This window comes from Opisthocomus hoazin, chromosome 3 (genome assembly GCF_030867145.1).
Source record: "Opisthocomus hoazin isolate bOpiHoa1 chromosome 3, bOpiHoa1.hap1, whole genome shotgun sequence".
NCBI lineage: Eukaryota > Metazoa > Chordata > Aves > Opisthocomiformes > Opisthocomidae > Opisthocomus > Opisthocomus hoazin.
Genome location: NC_134416.1, coordinates 78,506,806 through 78,519,067, shown reverse-complemented (window position 1 = coordinate 78,519,067; position 12,262 = coordinate 78,506,806).

Here is a 12,262-nt window from a genome sequence, read left to right as displayed (position 1 = left end):
AGTCTGTTATGAGAAAGAGTCTAAAACTTGATTTGGTTTTTACAAATGCAGGTGCTTGACTAACCAAATGACAGTTCTGGAACCAGAAGCAAAAATACTGTTATCAACCTGGTGGAAAAAAACTTGTGAGAGACTATCTTCCACAGGTTATTGACTAGAAACTATCTGAACTATCTGGTGTGACCTCATTGTTAAAGAATAAAACTCATAGCAGCAGCAAAAGCATTAGATATAACCTTCAGGGCCACTATAAACATACACCTATGCACAGACAGACAGACACATGGTTTAGTAACACCCTGCCAAAACATTAAAACACAATCTTGAATCACTATATTCACCAGCTCACAAGAGAGGGCAACAGATGATTTTTAAGACCTCTGGTCAAACACTGTGCATAAAGGAATGTAGGCCAGATTACCTTTTATGAACCAACTGCTTTCATTCTCTTCAGTGATGCAAAGCAGATGCAAAATCAGTCTGATTAGCTGGTTAGCCATTTTTACAGCTGTTCTGTGACACTGAGGTGCTGTAAAGCAGCTGAGACTTACTGAAAGTGAATGGGGTTTTGTATTTCCAGGAGTCACAACGAAGTTAATCAGTGGCAGGTGAGGTGTTTCTTTAAATAAGAAAGAAAAAAAATAAAGCAAACTCAAAATATAAATTGACACCAACATTTGAAGTAGTTGTAACAAGATCCATCTTTTCAAAAGCTATATTTTAAAGAAAAAAAAGGAGGGTTAACAAACAGATTTTGTGTAATTCTGACCTTTATAGTCCTCCAAACAGATGAAAAACATTTCCTTCCATAATTATGGTCAGGGCTGACAAATAGATAACAGTAAGTAAACCTGCAGGATTCTATCTTAATTTCAAAAAGAGTGATGTGCAGAAATGTGGAGACTAAGGAAAATGCAATTACACCTATCCTTCATTACAATGATGAATTTGCTGGTATAAGGCACTTGACTATCAAGCAATATTTATTCTCTTTTTAACTATTTTAATAATTTACAGAGAGTGCTTATGGAAACTGAGTGATAAAAAACTTGCAATATTTCATCCGTGGAGAAATACTACATGCTTTTTCTTACACTATGAAACCATTTGGTTACTCCTTCTTCTTGAATGTGTATGCACATCTTCTAGTGCCTGTATAAGAAAATCAAATATACAATAGATTCATTAACAGGATTTTGGCCCAGACCTAACAATCACTATGTAATGCATTTGTTTAACAACTTAGGATCCTACTACAGCATATGGATTCCTGTGTATTAGATACTAAAAAAGCAGTCAACAAAGGGAAAGGGTAGCTGTGTATTAGTGTGATAAAGTTTGACAGGAGCAAGGCAGAGAAGAAGCCACTAAATGCACAAATGCATTTGGGAATTTTTCACTAAAGCAGGAAAATACACAATACAATGCACAGGATAAATAGCCTAGGTATTTGGTGTCTGTTATTGCCATAAAATTGTGTATCCTTTAGCTATTCAGCTATGAAATGTTGCTACCTAATAGTCAGGCAAAAAATGCTGATTCATCTGGAGCTCCCCAAGCCTGTTCATGTCATCAAGGTACTAGAAAAATGTTTGACTGACCTTTACCTTCCAGTTAGACCTCATTGAACAAAGATATAGGAAAATGATGCAATATAGATTCCTTAAGTACCCTCAACATGTACGGAAGCACAAGACAGGCAGAATTACACAGTTTCTTGGTGTCATCTCTATCACAGTAGATAATTTTACTTTTCCTAGTAAGGTATTCTTGCATTAGTCCCTCAGTAAATTACTTTGTGCTACATTGCAGACAGAGATACCAATTGATAAGAAAGTTCATGTAGTACAACATCACAGATGATGATATGTCAACTGTCTGCAGCAAGTAACAGTCTTTGCACAGTGATTAGAAAAGAGAATAATGTCTCTGTTCATGATAGTGCCTCAGTCAGAGGAGATGACAACTGTTAGTTGTTGTGCTGATACAAGATATTCGGCAGTGATGACTGAAGAGAGCATCACTGAGGTCAGCTGCATCAATGACTGGTTATATCCGTGCTTGATTTATATTTTTTAACCACTCTTGCATGGCAGCAAACGAATGCCTGAAGAAAGAAGTATTAGCAGGAAATGGTGGTGGATAAGAAACCCAGAAACAAGATGTAGCATGATCTTCAAGAGATTTGTCAAGCTAGATATGCAAAGGTCTCAAAGATGGAAAGGTCATTGAAGTGCAGAAGACTAAAACTGGCAAGGAAGAAGTGCACTAACATCTTATAGGAGAGTCACTGCCTTTTTTGAAGCTAATCATAATCAGCGCCAAACATCTGTCAGTTGATGTTAAATTTCACCCAGTGACTGGCTAATAACATATGGATTTCTCCATCAGGGAACTGGTCACAAAAGACGTAGTTGTCTTGACATTATGCAAGTTTAAAGTAGACGTGTCCGTGAAATTAGCTCAAAAAAAACAACCACCTGGAAAAAGGAACAGTAGAAAAAATAAACAGATAAACTAAGTCTGCAAGGCTGAGGACTCAGAAACATACTGTTGCTCCTGAAATTGGTTTTTTGTTTGTTTTGTTTTTCTTTTGCATTTAACATAATAAAAAACTACAAACTGCTCCCTTGCCAGAAATACTTTGGATTTTATTACACTCAGCCTATATGGTTCTTTTTAGACTGTGACTGACTGTTTTTAATCTGCCTGTATCTGTGCAGTACATCCCTACTTTTTTTTTTCACTTTTTTCTTCTTTTTTTTTTTTTGCATTTTCATTTCCAAGGCATTCTCTTCTTATTATCCATCAAGTCTCGTCTTTCTAGTCAGCAGCCTTTTCTGACCAGATCCATTACTGGCTGATGGTATACTTCATGTGACTCTTCTGTAAACAACTGGGCCAGCTGAAAATATTAACATAGTAATTTGACAGGCATTTTTTATGATGTGACAGGTATTTTGACAAGTGCAAACAAGTCTGCTTAAAAGTACATAATATCAATATATCACACTTAAAACCAAAGAAAAACACCCAACCTATTACATATAATTATTGGCTGTTCTGAGAAGTAGGCTTAGGACAGGTCAGGCTTTCACTAATTTTGACTGAGGAGTATTAATTTTCTTAGAATTATCTGAAGTCTGTAATTAAAGTGACTTTTTTTTGAGTAATTGATCTGGGGAAAAAAATTCATTGTTAGAATGGGGAGATACTTGTTACATACCTTTTATGCTGATCCTGACATTTCTTTGTGGTAGAGTACAAACACACTTACTACAGTTTGCCCTACTCGAACTATGCATGAGGCTGTTGAAACTTACTGGTCAGGAAGAGCATCACCAGTATACAACCTCACTGCTCAGATAGATTTAAATAAGATAATAATGTTCATTTAAACAAAATGCTAAGGCACTGGCAAATACAAAGCATGCAAATACCACTTAAATTTTAATCCATGATTGCTAAGTTTCGTTTATGCCTGAGTGGCCATTGACTTAATTACAATATTATAAACTCCTAAGTAGTCCTTGTTCAGAAAAGGCATTGGGACATGCCCTGAAGAATGTGTTGCTAAACATAAAACTGCTTAGCCTGTGAAGCCTCTGCAGAAAAGCCATTAATTTGTGAAAATGGGGCTCAGTTTGCAATTATTTTCTGTCTTTCTTGATAGAGGTGACTTCTTTGAGACTCCTCTATCTTCATAATGTGCCTCAATCCAGTCATTATAATAATGCATTTCCAAATTGAAAGAATGTTGAATTCTTAACTAAGCTCCTACATTTGTAATCAAATACATTATGATCCACTGACTTAAGAGCATCTTGGTAGGATGCTGTGTAGATGAACTATGAAAAGGGAAAACCTACTAATAGATGAAGTATGCTTTAGATTTAATCATTTGTGAGTGTGCTTTAAGTTTAGGGAAAAAATAGCTCATCTGGGTTTTTGTGCTCAGGATTTAATGTAACTTGCTTGTGTAGACATTTAAAACTGCAATTCTTCTTCATTTCCTTTAAAGAAGAAAAGGATAAGTCTTGTCAAGAATGTCACAATGCAATCTCTATTTGTTTCCTATTGAAATATATGAATTTACAATAGTATAAATTACTTTGCTAAACATACACTTGAAGATTATTTGAGTACACTGTTTTGGCTGCAGCAAAATTGCTAATCTAGTATTAGACTAGTAGAAATATATTTCCAGGTTCAGCAGGTAGCTTCACACTGCTCAGGCAAACCAGAGTCAGCTGCAATTAGATTTTCAGTGAATCCTCTTTCTGTTTAGTCTAAAAGCATTCAAAACCTACCGAAACCAGTTCACACTAGAACAAAATGTATTTTCTACCTGCAAGCTAAAAAGAAAATTTTTTGAAGCACAAGTAATGAGAAATGGCATAAGGTCATTTTGGCGATGCATAACATGAGTGCACTTGAGTAAGAGCCAACATGGGTAGCACACGGCTGAGCTGTGTAAAACCTGGAAAGGAGTCAGCTGCTCTGTGAGTCCAAAACAAAAGTAGGCTTTGTAACCCATTAGCAAACTGATATGATGACAGATAAAAAGTCTGACAAGTGAAGCTTTCATTTTAATGCCTGAAAAATTAGTTTCTGTGACTTAACTTTTTGCTAGCGCTGTGCTGTTACTGCATTTTTCTCTTTTTCATTCTGCCCAAGGAAACCTGAATGACAACTAAGTATTGAGTCAAGTTCATGGCTGATGAAACTAATGGCCAACATGACAAGGTAGAGCTTGGCAGAAAATCCTTCAAAAAGTACATATAATTTACAAAGTCAAGGCACTCCAAACTTCTTAAGAAAAGTCCATGATAAATCTTAAGTGTTCCCATCTGATACTCATGGCAGGTACATCACACAAATGGTAGATACATTTTCTGCTATTGAATTTTAACACATCAAGTAGAAGATTAAAATTTAGCTTCTAAACTAAGAAAACACAAGATTACATCTGCTAGGTTGTGTGACAAAGCTCATTGGCACAAAGGGCCACAAACCTACAAAGGAGTCTAGAGAGACAAGAGCATGTAGGGGAGCCCACATATTCCCCTGCCAGGCTACTCCCAGCCCATCACAGGGTCCATCAGCCCAGAAAAGGCCCACCTGCACAAACCCAGGGGAGTGCAGGAACCCACATTGGCAGGTGGAAACCCAAAAGAAAGACTCACAAGGAATGCCCACCTTGTCCCGGCCCTTCCCCATGATTGCCAGCAGAGCCATCAGCCCCAGTCCAGGCCTGAAACCCATCACCTTAAGTCATGGGAATCAGTTTTCCAGTCATCTTTAAGACTAAGGGGAGCTGCTGCCTAAGGGAGGGACATATTATGGGGTGTGAGACAGAGAAGTTTGGGATTGCACAGGACTTATTGTGGGATATTTAGGAGACAAATCAAAGATGGAACAAGAGAGGGGGATTAGGGGATAAGTGGAGAAACAAAAGTGGAGAAATACAGGGATAAGGGGATAAAAAGGGTCATTTGTGTGTAGATAATTGGCTGGCCAGTATGTTTACCTGGCCACGTCCTGCACCTGGCCAGCACAATCTGTCCTATCTTCTTATTAAATTCTTTTCTAATTCAGTCGTGGGTGAGGAGTCTCTATGCTGTGTGCACTTGTCTGTGTATATGGGATGTGAGTGCAGCAACTGAGGTCAGACCATGGGTGGGAGGGTCCCTATGCCAGTGACTGGAGCAAGTGCGGGTTTGCAAGTGAGTGTGTGATGATTAACAAATGTCAACCTGGATGACCTGGTGAGCAGGTGAAGTGGCCTGCTGAGCGGGTCTGTAAGTACAGCTCTGGGTGTGAGAGCACCTACGTGTCTCTAGGGGCGAGAGCATGGTGGGGTCAGCCATTGGGACCGGGGGAGTAATGCCCAGCTCTGTGTGTGTGAGGTTCTGTACCAGCAAACGAAGCAGGTCTCTGCCCTCAGGGGCTTGTATGTCCAGGTGTCAGCCACTGGGGTGACTGGGATCCTGGGACCAGCTACTGGGCAGACAGTGTCTGAGCTCAGTTGCTGCGGGGATGTACCTTGTACATATTTTTATATATATATCCTCAATGGCAGACCTCCATCCTGTAGAGCCAGAGAGGCAAACAGGACAAGGCCATTAGTGCTGTCTGTGTCCATGTGGGTGCTCTGAGAGTCTGTCCGTGATCTGTGTGGCAGATCATGCATACCTGTGTATACATAGTGCATATGTGTGCTTTTAGGCATGTGCCTGCTGGCAACACATCTTCAGCCTTGCTACTGGTTGGACCTGGCAACACAGAGACACAGCAACCTTGCCTCTCTCAGGCTGTTGGCTCTGGCATGATATATTTTCCTCTGTCAGTATCAACAAGTGTGGTGTGGAAAAGGAATGTTTTCTAGAACATAGGCTAGCACAGTCATAAGCATATATTGATTCAAAATTCAAGACTTGCTGAATGTTGTTTTGCAATGGACAAAAACCGCAGAGATATTAGAAGGAAATATCTGTGGTATATAATGACCAGCTCAGTAAGATATTAGTTCCAAGGGAGAAATGTGTATGACGGAGACAACATACCTTACTTTCTGCGACAGCAACACTGGAATACATATAAAAACAAAAAACCCAACTACTTATTTATACAGATACTGTAAGATGTATTTACAAATCCATGTGTAAGGATTGCACACTATTTTTTAGAGGAAGCATCCAAAGCAAATCTTGGCATGAAAATATAGACGTGTCCATGCACTGGATAAATGTTTGCTTCCAAGTGATAATCACACCAATATAAATATATTTCTATTTCTTTCATTGAATTAGAGCAACTGAGATGATAAAAATGTCCTTGATAAAAGAAGATGTTTCAACTTAACAGAGAGCAGAAGAAATCCTTGCATTAATTGAACTTGTTCAATTTGCATGAATTGAACTTGAAGTTTGCATTAATTGAACTTGGAGTTGCTATCAGCATTCTTATATATATTCTTATATTCTTACATAAAGGCAGGAGAGAGGGGGTAAACAGCTACTGAAAAGCTCCTTACAAGAGCTTTTTAAAAGCTCACTAAAAAAAAAGCAAAGCTACTGTTATAGTTTGGCTGTGGCCAGCAACAAAATTACCACGCGGTCGATCTGTCGCCCCTCCACCGCTGGAGAATGGAAAGAAAAAGGCAAAAACTGGTGAGTCGGGATAAGGGCAGTTTAACAGAACAGCAGACAAAGGGAACAGTAACAACAACGTGGCTGCTCTCAATCCATTCTCCACCCAGCCTGTATTTGTGCTTGGGATTGCCCCAACCCACATGCAGGACCTTGCACTTGACCTGGTTGAGCTTCACAAGGTTCGTATGGCCCCACCTGTCCAGCCTGTCAAGGTCCCTCTGAATGGCATCCCTTCCAGTGTGTCATCTGCACCACATAGCTTGGTGTCATTGGCAAACTTGCTGAGGGTGCATTCAATCCCACTGTCCATGTCCTCAGCAAAGATGTTAAACAACGCTGGTCCCAATACCAGCCCCTGAGGAACACTACCTTTCACTGGTCTCCTCTTGGACATACGGCTGTTGATCGCAAAGCTTTGAGTGTGCATCCAACCAGTTTCTTGTCCATTGAGTGGTCCATCCATCAAATCCAGGTGTCTCCAATTTAGGGACAATATGATTTATGATAACTGAAAATAAGATTCCAGCACCTATGATAAAAAGAGAAAAAAAATTACAAAAAGCATTTAAGTTAATTCATTAAATACACTTGGTGAATCAGTTTACTGCTCTTAGAAGATTTTGGAATAGTAATTTAGGGACTAGGCAAAGACAAGCTAGACCATGCAGTTTTCAGTGAGGTATTTACAATGGCTGCCATGTGATGACCAGTCAGATTGCAGCATTTCTGTAAGCTAGTTTGTAAATAGTTTCCAAAAATGAACACTAGAGAGATTGTCATACACCAGTAAGTGAGGTTAGGCATATTGTACTTCAAAATAATCTGCACAAAAATGCTCCGTTAAAAGAAAGATGCAAGACGGGGTGGAGGAAAAATGGTTTTCCTGCATATGGCTGGGGTAATGTAGCAGACCTTTCAGCAGAAAAACATTACGGGGAAAAAAAGCGCAGCAGTGTCTTGGCAACATTCTTAGTTAGAAGCCTAAACAACTGTTCATTCAAAATGTCATGGTTATTAAAACAATAATAAAGTGGCTTAACTTATGTGAATAAGTGGGAAAGAAGATTGCTGCCGTAAGTCTTTTATTTTTACCTCTATCTGTCCCATCTTGTCAAAAGGATTATCTGCAAAGAAGTTAATGCTCATCTGTCTCTCTAAAACATGCAGTCTTATTACATCTAATACACAGAGACATCCTCATAATAGCTTCTTAACACTGATGTGTCTGGAGAGGGATAACACTCTGTCATATCAGCATCAGCTCTGTCATATCTAAATACAAGGTTAGGTCCTTCAAGGAACTAGCCATCTGCTGCTCTTGTTACATTTGAAAAAAGGCCTCCTCTTGTAATACTGTATGATCAGAATCAAGAAATATAAAACATTAATGGAGACATAACACTTCTGTTCTGAGAAACCCTGTTCTGCTGCCGTCTACTGTATCACAACGGACAAACACTACAGAGGAAGAATGGCTGTTTTAGGCTGGAAGATGGTGCTTGTGGAAGAACCAGTGGGACTAGTTTGGCCGTACCTTACTTTAGAGTGGAAATCAAAACAGACCTAGGTGTCCTTGGTGACTGAAAGTCCAGTCCCTTGACACTATGTGGATCATTTGGACTTGAAGCACAGCCAAAATTTATTGCATCGTAACTGCATCCCACCCAGGGTTTCTGATCCCAGGAGCACAGGGATGGTGGAAGAAGTCTCTGCTAAAAGAAGAAAGGGGAAAACTTAACTCTTGTTTAAAGGCATTAAGAGGCTCACTAAGTGTTAAGGAACCATAGATAAGGACTGATTTGAATATCTTTCCCCCAGCTTTATGTTCTAAGCTCAGCCAAGAAAATTAGTCTTGAATTTCAGTGAAAGAAAGCTAATGAGAAGAACCTTTGGAAGGATGAAACCAAAAACTTTCAGAATAATCGTTACTCTGTTAATGTGTATTTTCTTTTCCTAAATATGTGCAATTGATTTTTACCACCTCGGATTTGCTCTTTCACCCCTAAATCAGACAATAAAAATTTTCTTCTATTATCTTCAGATACGAAAGACGTTTCCTCGAGGTGAATAAAAAAACTTTGACAAGAAATTAGTGTAACTCAGAGTACCTTCCAAAGTAAGCATGACAAATTCCAAAGAGCCTGAGTGAACAAAGTATACATTTGACTCGCGCTGAAAGCAAGGACAAAGGAGTTCGAACACACCCTGGCATTTCTAGCAAAGGATGTCTCTGAGGTTTTACACAATCTAGTATTAGCAGATATATGTAGATATATCTATGTTTCTCCTTTCAGGTGAGCATATTACATCCTCAGCATTAGTTCAAGCTTCCTACTCTCAAATAGGCATTTTTCTTTATTCTACTCAGTGGGCGACGACCCAAAATCTCCACACATTCCATACTTTAAAAAAACTCCAACAACAACTTTTCCCCCCTTCCTCCCGCCATGATTATGATCACCTTCATTATACACCAAGAGAAAAGGTGTAAAGCTTCAACAACATCGATAGCAGTTTGGATATTATGCATGTAACATCACACATGGTTTTAAAAAAACATTAACAACAGAAGTGACAGGTTATAAGATTATTCAGTACTTAAAAATAGAGAAAGACAAGAAATATTAATTTAAATTTGAAAATAAAGGGTGAGGTTATGACATTGGTCTCTGTTAACTTGTGCTCTCTACCATCTAGATCCCAAACTTATTTTCTGTCTTCTTAACTGTTGTAGATTTTTTATTAGTGAAAATATTGAAAATTAATTCAAGAATCAGGAAAACATCTTAATGGACTGTGTTTCTTTAAAAAAGATACATTTCTGTAATATTAATTTGTTCTAAATTTTCAAGTCCCACATATTTCTAGGAAAAAAACAAAAACCTTATCCACTACAGAACCCCTAATGTGATCCAATAAAATTAATCTAATATTTCTTCTTCTTCTTCTTCCACTTCTTCTTCGTCTCCACTTTCTCCTCCTCCTCCTCTAACATCATTGTTGTCATTGTCATCACCATCATCAGAAAATAATAATATCTATATGTGGGGAGGGACTGTAAAATTTAAAAACAAAAGAAATTAATGTGTAAGTGTTTGTGGTGGTGTCATTTGTTGTTTTGTTATTCCAGTTTTAGCTACCAGAGAAAATAGGTAGACAAACATTTAAGAACAAATACTGACTGAGGTTTTTTTCCCCTACAGCTTTGCTACTCTTTTGGTTTTGGTTTTGTTTGGGGTTTTTTTTTGCTATCAATTATGGCTTGAATAGCATAAAAGGAAGGAAAAGACAATGAGTAGGACTTTGAATAGATGTTCCTAACTTCTAGATTTGTAGGCCCAGTTTTTCAGATATTGGCCTCCACTGGTAGTGATTGATAATAATCTGTCTAAGGACTGAGCATTGTTATAAAGAAAGCTCCTAGGCTGCTTGTTAGCAAGTGACTCACTTTTCAAAATGCTGAGCACCTAGCAAGTAATGTCAAAAATCAGTGCAAGCTGCTGAGATTTCTCATTTGAAAAATAAAGTGAAAAGAGTTGGGGCCACTTTCTATAGACACTAAATGTAAAAATAAACTTAATTTTACACTACCTCTTAAAAAATGTTAACCTTATTATGAACTTTTTCCTTCCTTCTAGCTTGATATTTTGTATATTTCTGGCTAAGCCCCTTTAAAAGACATTTGCTTTTATTGAAGCATAGATGTCTTCAGTAATGCAGACAGAATTATGATGACAGCTCTTTGAAGTGCTGAAGACAGCCTATCTATATAATCTCTGTTTTTCTATGGTTTAGCTCAGGCAGCTTTTCTTAATCCATGTTCAGAGTCTGAACAAATATTGGAACAACAGAAATGTTATATTAAGTATAAATTTGGAAAGACAGGTGGAGCTTTTGCATCAGCTGCATATGGAAACATAGCACAGCAAACCCAACTATTTCTTCTGGCAGCTGTAAGGTAACTGCTGAATAAGTTGAAAGGGAAAAAAAGGAACAGAGTAGAAATTGTAAACAGTTAGTTTCTTGCTTTCTATAATTGCTGACATTCCTTGTATGCTAGGGCAAAAGAATGGGGAACCCAAAATTGACTCAGTCTAGACAAGAACACACTTTATATTTGAAATAATAACATTTAGAAAATTATTTCATGCCAAATTGGGAAAAAGCTACTGTTTCAGCATAATCTGGTAAAAAGACAAAATGCTTTTATCAATCTTGTTGCTTAGTTTGGGCTTCTTTAACATCGGAAATGTGATTTACTCTGAGTTTCAAATGTATCTAATCACCATTTAGAGATGCTATAGTTACCTAGGACATATCTACATGACCTACATGTTTGATTCCATTGTCTTCAGTTTGTGTGTTACACCTCGTTAAGGGTGAGTCTAGTGAAACTAGTGATACGTATATCAGAAGAAATGTACAACAGCGACTTAATTCTACAGACCTAGACACAGGTGAAAATTATATTTAACCTATGGATATTTAACCTAGCATTTCTGGCTGCTTCTCCATTCTTTTCTTCCCCATCTCATCCATGGTGTCATAGAAAATCTGATTGAACAGTATGGCCAGGGTTCTTTTATATCACCTGTACCCTAAGGCAAGATTAGTCATACCAAGGTCATTTCTGACAAATGGTGATGTAGCATGTTCTTCGAAACTTCTGATAAAGACATAGCAATCTTTAAATAATCTGTTTGAACATTTAATAATCACTGACATTTTCCTGAATGCCTAACTTGCATTCTCTTGCTGCAATTAATTTTGTCCTAAAGATTTGGACAATTCACTACTGGGTTTTATCTTTAAAATTTTTTTAACTCTTGGAGGACTACCATCATATCTCCTCTGGATTCTTTTCTCCAGATAGGACATTGCCTGTTCTTTACTATTTTACCTACCACATACATTTTCTATACTTCTGACTACACTCAGAAGTATTATACCATCATTCTCTAGGATATATCTATTTAGTTATTTCCCAAAATGTTATGACCAAAATGGGATCCAGTATTGCTTGGGTCTTGCACTATTAGATACAGGAGAATTTCTTCTTGCAACTGACAAACAATACTACTGTTCATTCATCCTAGTATGATCTCTTT